The sequence below is a fragment of the Ixodes scapularis genome, unplaced genomic scaffold, assembly GCF_016920785.2.
Source record: "Ixodes scapularis isolate PalLabHiFi unplaced genomic scaffold, ASM1692078v2 PGA_scaffold6__148_contigs__length_123643588, whole genome shotgun sequence".
Lineage (NCBI taxonomy): Eukaryota > Metazoa > Arthropoda > Arachnida > Ixodida > Ixodidae > Ixodes > Ixodes scapularis.
This window is the reverse complement of record NW_024609881.1, coordinates 965650-974217: the sequence shown is the minus strand read 5'-3', so window position 1 is coordinate 974217 and position 8568 is coordinate 965650.

Below are 8568 nucleotides of genomic sequence, written 5' to 3'. Positions count from 1 at the left end.
ACCCTTTCACAACACGACATCTAGCAAGCAAGCCGCGCCCGCGACCGCTACGAGCAATCCAGGAATCGGAACTGCGGGAGCGCGAACGATCAGTGGCCGCCAAGGACTGAGTCACGGGAGGAATGGGAGGAACGGTAGAAGGAGGGTGGGGAAGACAGCAACAGAAGGCACAAGCGGGCGAGAAAATTAATGGTGAAAATAATCCCTGGAGAAGGGGAACAAGAGGGACAGAGGACAAACACAAATCTCCAAACACAGCTAGGTGACTGGTGAGCGACCGAAAAATTCCGCCTGGTCCGGGTATCGAACCCGGAACCTCTCCATTACAAGTGGAGCGCTCTACCAACTGAGCTAACCAGGGGTTAGACGTCAGTAGAGCAAACGGGTTTTATCAGCCGCCACCAGTCGAACACCAACAAGGGTGAAGCTTGCAATTTAAAGTTATAATTATAATGCAGTTAAATGCAAAGGTGCAAGCGAGCTGGACAATAATGATGAAAATAATCCCTGGAGAAGGGGAACAAGAGGGACAGAGGGCAAACACAAATCTCCAAACACAGCTAGGTGACCCGGACCGATACCCGGACCAGGCGGATTTTTTCGGTCGCTCACCAGTCACCTAGCTGTGTTTGGAGATTTGTGTTTGTCCTCTGTCCCTCTTGTTCCCCTTCTCCAGGGATTATTTTCATCATTATTGTCCAGCTCGCTTGCACCTTTGCATTTAACTGCATTATAATTAAAAAGAGAAAATTAAGTTAGTCCCCAAGTGATGTTCCTCGGTGGTACTGCTTGCTGCGCTTCAAGTTCAACGACAGACAAGAACTCGTCTGTCGTCGATGGTGTTTTGGCGTTTGTCGCGGGTATTGGTCGTTGCAGTGGAACAGCATCAGCAACAGAAAAACTTTGTGGTGTTGCCGGACAAAAATCGGTGTTTGTCGCTCTAGTGCAGGGGTGGCCAGGCTGACCCGGCCTAAGAGCCACAGACTAAACTACGAAACTTTCAAGAGCCGTGGGGGGGGGGGGACTTTTGTCTAGAGCAATTAACGAAACTCGAACTACTTTCAATCTATCCGAGTCAAAAGCAGTACAACTGTACGCAAGGTAGCAGTAGCACAAGACTACCAAACTGCAACCTCTCTTTCGACTTAAAACGCGTTCCATTTCTTTTTTTTGGGGAAGTGCTCGTGGTGATCGGGAGGGAGGCGGGCGAGAGGGAGGAGAGGGGGGGAACCGCGAGCTGCACTTTAACACGCGAAGTCGCGAGCCGCAGCTTGGCCACCCCTGCTCTAGTGGGACGACGCTATAAGAATTTTCTACTCAGAGTGCGCAAATATGTGCTATATATCCCTCGGGAGGCCTTTCCCAGAATTAGCAATACCTTCCCAGATTGACAATCATGGATGAACGCCTGGTCTCAATCCTGGCAGTGTCACAGCAATGGAAGGTGGGCACCGCAGATGCCTGTTCTGCTGCGACTCACTAGCAAGTCAGTCGAGAGAGATTCAAGGAGCTCCAAGTTGAAACATTGCGACCAAAGCAACATTTCCCCCCCCCCCTCTGCTTGGTCTCTTTGCTTGAATTTCTTGAACGAGCCACACCGGGATCAAGACAATCTGCACCAGTACATGGCAGCTCCTATGACCCATCCATCTCAACCGCCATTCTCCAGCAGTTCTTTTAGGCACAGTCTTCAGAAGGTAATCAAAAGAGCATGCACACGCTACGTAAGAGGTCCAGGTGCAGTTCAAGGTCTTGCATCCAAGAAATATTTCTAGAGACATTCACACCATATGTTGATGAATATCAGTGTTGCAGGCAATCATCTGCCAAGAAACCACACTTGATCATGCAGACGCTTGCTTCCCAGAGGTCGATTGCGTAGAACCGGATGGTACAACTTGATCCTGCCCATCAACCAGGCCTTTGGCACGTTCCCTCTACTGTGTAGCATTGCAGATGCTTGAAGTAGACTGTAGACTGCCTGCCTGATGGGAAAAGAAAGACCAAGCAGTCAGTCCAAGCCACTCTTAAACCAATGTGCAGAAAAGGAAATTCAAACATGGAGATATGAAACATGCTGTAGTCAAGACGGATTGTAGGTCGCTATGCTTGTTCTGGGTGTGTCCTGATCAATCCATTAAGTGGCAGTGGGAGACTCGCCCTTTTAAAGGGCCCCTGAAAAAAAGTGTTTTTTTTAACAATCTATAGTCGGTGACAGGTCAAGAACGAAGTGGAAGCTCGACCCACATCTTTCCACTTTAGCAGTGCGAACTCTGGAGAGGAGGCGACCTCCTCTCCACTATTTGCCCCGCTGAAGTGGAAAGGGGTGGGAGGAGATTCCACTTTGTTCTTGACCTGTCACCAACTATATTTAGGACACGCGTGTCAAAAACAAATTTACATGAGGAAAAGTTTTTTAAAGCAATATTGACCGCGCAAGACGCGATTTAGTCGGCAGTCACGTCCCTTACCTCCAGAGGTCGGCATTTTAGGTCGCCCTCACTCACCCTCACCCTCAAAGCTACACTCACGTTCAGCCCCTCACTCACCCTCATCCTCACAGCCACACTTACCTTCAGCCCCTCACTCACTCTCGCTGAACCTCACGGCCCTCACACACTCATACCCCTCACGCACTCACGCCCCTCACGCAGTCACCACCCTCACGCACTCATGGTCCTCAAACCCCTCACGCCCCTCACGCACTCACCGCCCTCATACACTTCACGCACTTACCGCCCTCACGCACTCATGGCTTTCACACCCCTCACGCACTCCTGGCCCTCACGCCCCTCACGCACTCACCGCCCTCACGCCCCTCACGCCCCTATGGCCCTCACGCCCCTCACGCAGTCACCGCCTTCACGACCTTCACGCACTCATCACCCTCAGGCCACTCAGGCCCGCTTTAGATGGGGCAATTTCGCCCAGAAACTTCACGTCGCAACACCAACAACACGGCCGGGCAGCCCGCGTTCACACGCACAGATCGAGACACACAATTACGCGCTATAAAAGTGTTTTATGCATTTAAATATTGTTGAGAGTACTAATGCATCTTTCTGAAACAGTTTTTTTCCAAAAACAATCAGTTTGGAACCAAAGCCAATTCATTCGTTGTCATCATTACCGACACGAGGTATCACGTGAAAATATTGTATTCCTGATTGGCTGCAACCGCTTCAAACGTCTTCGAATTGCTCCGAGTTGCTCGCTTGTTTCGAGCCGGACCCAATCTCAGCAATTCGTGTCGATCTAGGGAAAGCTAGCGAAAAACCCGCCAGCAACCCCAAAATTGCTGAGAAGGTTGTCCCGTCTTAAGCGGGCCTCACGCGCTTACCGCCCTCACGTCCCTCACGCATTCACCACCTTCACGCCCTCACGCACTCACGGTCCTCACAGCCCTCACGGTCCTCACAGCCCTCCCAGCCCTTACGGCCTCACTTACCCTCACACCTATAAATTTTCCTTGTTCAGAAACTCACTCACCCTCACCTTACTTTTGAAGATGAGAGTGAGTGAGGGTGAGTGAGGGCCCTCATGAGTGAGGTTTGCTGAGGTATGCTTACTACTTGTTTTCTCTCTCGGTATTTCAGGCGCGCGGAGCAGAGGCCGATCACCTTCGCCTTCACGACCAAGATGGTCATTTTGAAATGACCCGTGACGTCATGGACTTCGCGCATTATTTCAATTAAATCTTTCGCAATCAATATTGCTCTAAAAAACTTTTTTTTCGTAAACTTTTTTTTTAGAACATGTGTCCCACTAGACTGTTTAAATAAAACTTTTTTTTCAGGGGTCCTTTAAGTTAGCCACAAAGTTACTTCCCAACCAGCAAGTTATCCCTTGTAGTCCTGCTGCATGCTACTTAAGGAAGAAAGTTGAAGATGGGAATTTTGAATCGGAATGAACAAGAATGCCTTCCAAGGCGAAAAGCATTGATGTGTATGCTCCGCCAAAGTGCTTACCCTGCTACATTTCACCAAAGTGTGATGAATTTATGCCTACATTGCACCATAAGGGAGTTTCCGTTTATAACTACCGAAACTAATAGTTCAGACGTCTCAGTACTGTCGGATCGTTCCTGTAACATTGTGCGAATAGTTCAGAACTTCCGGTTATCGCTTAGAATAACGTGTGATTTGATTTGATTTACGCACCAAACATGACTCAGTACTCGGATGTTTCGTAATATCTCTCATTGTACGTGGTATTTTCGGGCAGTCTAATTATCTCCGCTGAGTGCGCTTCTCACACCACGCACTGGTGCGCTGCCGAGAAGCTACACTCGTGGAGTTGGCATTGCAATTCTGCATATGTCACTTTGCCGCAGCGCAGCCTTGTCTTAAAGGGGCACTAAAGTGCTTCTTGAGGTCCTCGTTTTATTGTTATAACTCAATCTGCGAGCACTAACCATCCTAAAAAAAAAGTGAAAGCCGTTTACAAATTCCTGTAACGCCGAATTGGAGCGCAGCTCTTGAGGAGGAGGAGTGAAGGGTACTGAGGGGAGGGTAGACCCCTCCCCCTTCTCCTCCTCCTCCCCTCATTCTTTAATATGCTCCGGGGGGGGGTGTCACGTGACTTCGGGGAGGAGGTCACGTGACCTCGGGGAGGCGTGACCTGGGGGTGACCTCAAGGCCACGTGACCCCAAAGGTGACCCCCACGTGACCTTGGGGTCACGTGACCTGGAGGGGTCACGTGACCTCGGGGGGTCACGTGACCTCAGAGGGGTCACGTGACCTGGGGGTCACGTGGGGTCACGTGACCTTGAGATGACCTTGGAAGGGGTCACGTGACCTTGGGGGTCACGTGACCTCGGGGGTCACGTGACCTTGGGGAGGCGACCACGTGACCTCAGAGGGGTCACGTGACTTGGGGGTCACGTGACCTTCAAAGGGTCACGTGGGGTCATCTTGGGGTCACGTGACCTTGAGATGACCTTGGAAGGGGTCACGTGACCTCGAGGGGTCACGTGACCTTCAGGGGGTCACGTGACCTTGAGATGACCTTGGGAGGGGTCACGTGACCTTGGGTGTCACGTGACCTTGGGATGACCTTGGTTACGCCGACGGCGACGGCGACGGCGACGCCGACGCCGACGGCGACGCCGCTCAAGCCGGGAACGGGCCCCTAAGAGCTGCGCTCTAAAACAAAAATTACATTCATCTGCGGCCGATTTGCATACTAAGAGAATTTATCAAAATTCTCGACACTTAGCGTCAGCGCAGAATGACAGATGGCGCTACCGAACCTTGGTGAATACGGTCAAACAACGGACGGCATGTGTCGGCCACTCGCGAGCGATTCGGTCCACCGTGGACGAGGTGCCGACCAGTCGTGCTCGTCCACGCGGGAACCCATCGCTCGCGAGTGGCTGACATGCGCTGTCCGTCGTTCGACCATATTCAGCAAGGTTCGGTAGCGCCATCTGTCATTCTGAGACGATGCTAAGTGTCTGGAACCATCACTTTATTAAGATACGAATCGACCGCGGAAGAATGTAATTTCTGGTTCTTTAGGATGATTAGTGTTAGTAGATTGAGGTATGACCATAGAACGAGACTCTCAAAGCACGCTTTAGTGCCCCATTAAAGGGATATTGAACCGAAATTTGGATTTCGCAAAATAAGGATGCACGAGAGTTGAACAAGACACTGGGAACTCCAAAACATGACTCATACATCAGTATCTCAAACGGATAGCCGCACTTTTGGAAAAAAAAGGGCGCGATCAAGCGAGGTCTTTGACGTCAATGTCCTCCAGCAGAATTTCAGAATGAGGGAAAGCGGCCTCACTTCGGTTCACTAGCTCGAAGGGACGTAGCGAGAATCAGAGGGAATGGGAATCGTGACGAGACTTGTCTCGTCGGCAGTGTTCAGTCGCGCGCTTCTTTTCCAAAAATACAGCTATCCGTTAGAGATATAGCTGTATGAGTGTTGTTTTGGGGTTTTGCAGCGACCAGCCTATCCGTCCAGCCTTGTTTTGTGAGCTCGAAATTTCTGTTCACTATCGCAGTAAGAGTAAAGCACTATTCCAGGGTGAAAGGGGTGCAACAAAGCATGAATTAGAAAAATATATATGTATATGTGAAAGAAAAAGCGAACTTGGTGAATGCTGATGTGATATTTACCTTGCAGTAAACTTTGCTAAATAAAAATCCGGTTATTCTATATCAGGGGTGGCCAAACTGCGGCTCGCGAGCCGCATGCGGCTCATCGCGGGTCCAAGTGTGGCTCGCTGGTTTTGTGTAAGCGTGCCACCCTACCCCTCCAGAGCTGTTTCCTATGCTCTGTTCAACACCAAGCTGACAGTGCGGTGGGAGCTACACCTTCACTGGACCTATCGACCGCCTTCCTCTTATCACCGGACCGTGCTCCTGGCGCATGGATGTGGGCGGGGGAGTATGATCAGATGGCAAATGATGGGCGTACAACTGGTCCAGCAAGCACGTAGCTTCCAATGCACCGTCAGCTGAACGGTTAGCGGAGTATACCAGTTGCGCGATTGTACATAGACCAGGTCAGAACCCGTGTCGTCTAGGTTTGTGGCGATTTAGCTCTGCCATAACCCAGGAAGGAGCCAGACATCTCGTTTTTCTCCGACACGATTCACAGTGGTCCAACTGGAAGGAAATGAGATACATTTAATTCGCTCATGAGCTACTATGGAACTAAATAGCCACAAAAGCTTTACCCATGATGACACACACGCAGCACCCGAAACGAAGGTGTGGGATGGCGATATGTGATGCCATTAAATGACAAAGCAGTACATCATCATGCTCGTGTTTAATATGTGTTAAAGTGCATGGTGGTTCTGCAATAACCCGCACATTAAATTGAGAAAACTAATTCGCAACTAGCAACATGGTTTTGTAGAAATCAAATATTGTTTGGAATTTTTGTGCGACGCTTGATGTCCCCAATATTTAGGTTCATCAAAATTGAGTGCTGAAAGAACATTGATTCAAGGCTTTTACAGTACCTCTTTCCTCATTCCATTTCATTGAATGGTAGTGACAGCACCATAGGAATTGAACAAAGAGTGAAATCTGCCACCTTGTTGACAAACCTACCTGCTGAAGGTGGCCCCGAGATTCCCTTGTCACGAATTGGTCACTTGAATAAGCCGTTAACTATTGTATCTAGTTGTACTGTGGCAGCAATGTTGTAGCTGTGATGCTCGTCGGGCGAGGTCTCTTTGAGATGTGCATATTCCCGTCGGAGAGTAGCCCATCGCCATGGCAGCTGGTATGACAAGAGTATAAGTACATTAGCCATAAAATTTAACAGTCAGACAAGCTAGTCTACATGCCACACAATTCTACACAAGGAGATTTAAAAAATGAAAGCAATGCAACATTGTCTTTACAGGGCTGTGAATCTCAACTCTCTTCCCTAGCCCTGCGTTGACCAAGACGTGATGTGTGCATACTTGCAAGTTCAGACGAAATGGGACAATCTACTTACGCCGTCTCTATAGTTTGCATTGCAAAGACAGACCATGCTTTTATGTTGGCAGTGACAAGGAGACTACAGGCATAATCTGAGGTTCTTTTTTAGAAAAAAACAATTATGTGAAGCGAACCCACGTTACAGCCCGTACCATGTCTAAGTAAGGCGAGTTAAATTCTGGTTTCTCTCCTGAATGTCTATAATAAAGCACTATACACCTACCAGTGCTAGAATATTTCTTTGTCAAAGGCTACCCAGCAGCACAAAGTGAGTAAGGCACAGAACCTCCTTTCGTTGTCTAAGACCGGCAGCAGGGAGATTATAGAGTCCTTCGCCATGACCATTGCAAGAAACAATGTGTCAAATCCTTCCCTCCTGCTGACGAAAACTGAGGTTGAATTTCTAAAATCCGAGATAAACCCAGCTCTCTGATTTGCACTTCGCGTTTTTTTATCTGTCCTTCTCCCCCCTTCCCTCCTGGGTATAGTCGGCTGCTCGCTGTGGAAAGTTTACTCGTCTGTTGCTAGTTGAAAGATGTGGTTGTGTTGTCTCTGTCTTAATTGCTTTATTCTTTTTTCATCCATGACTTGGACCAACACGCTCTTCTCCTAAGCCAGCTTATAAAAAACGCCCCAGTAAAGTGCCTTTGTCGGATTTGAAACCTGCAGACAAGGAACCTAAAGGTTACTTTGGGGCAACCTACGCAGTCTTACGCGGTACGACTTTTAGGTACGAGGCCAGCCGCCACCACAAGCAAGTCGTTGGTAGCACCACCACATCTGTGTTAACAATACTTAAGACCTTATACGATTTGGTTAAATTTTCTTCGCAATTCGTAAAATTTCTCTTCAGAAGTTCGAAATTCATCAAACTTCTGTATGTTTCACCTTGAACAATTTTTCCCCTTGAACTGGAAACGTTAAAGATTATTTTTCGGTTTCACTCCAGAATGCAAAAAATTATAATGGTTCGGTGTAATTCCGGTTTGCACACGAATGAAATTTTTTTTCTGATGTTTGGTTTTCTTTTTTGTTCAATGACCTGGTGCCCAACAGCTCAATACTCCTCAAAACCTTAATATTTTTTTTTCTTTTATGAAGAGTTTAGTGTTAT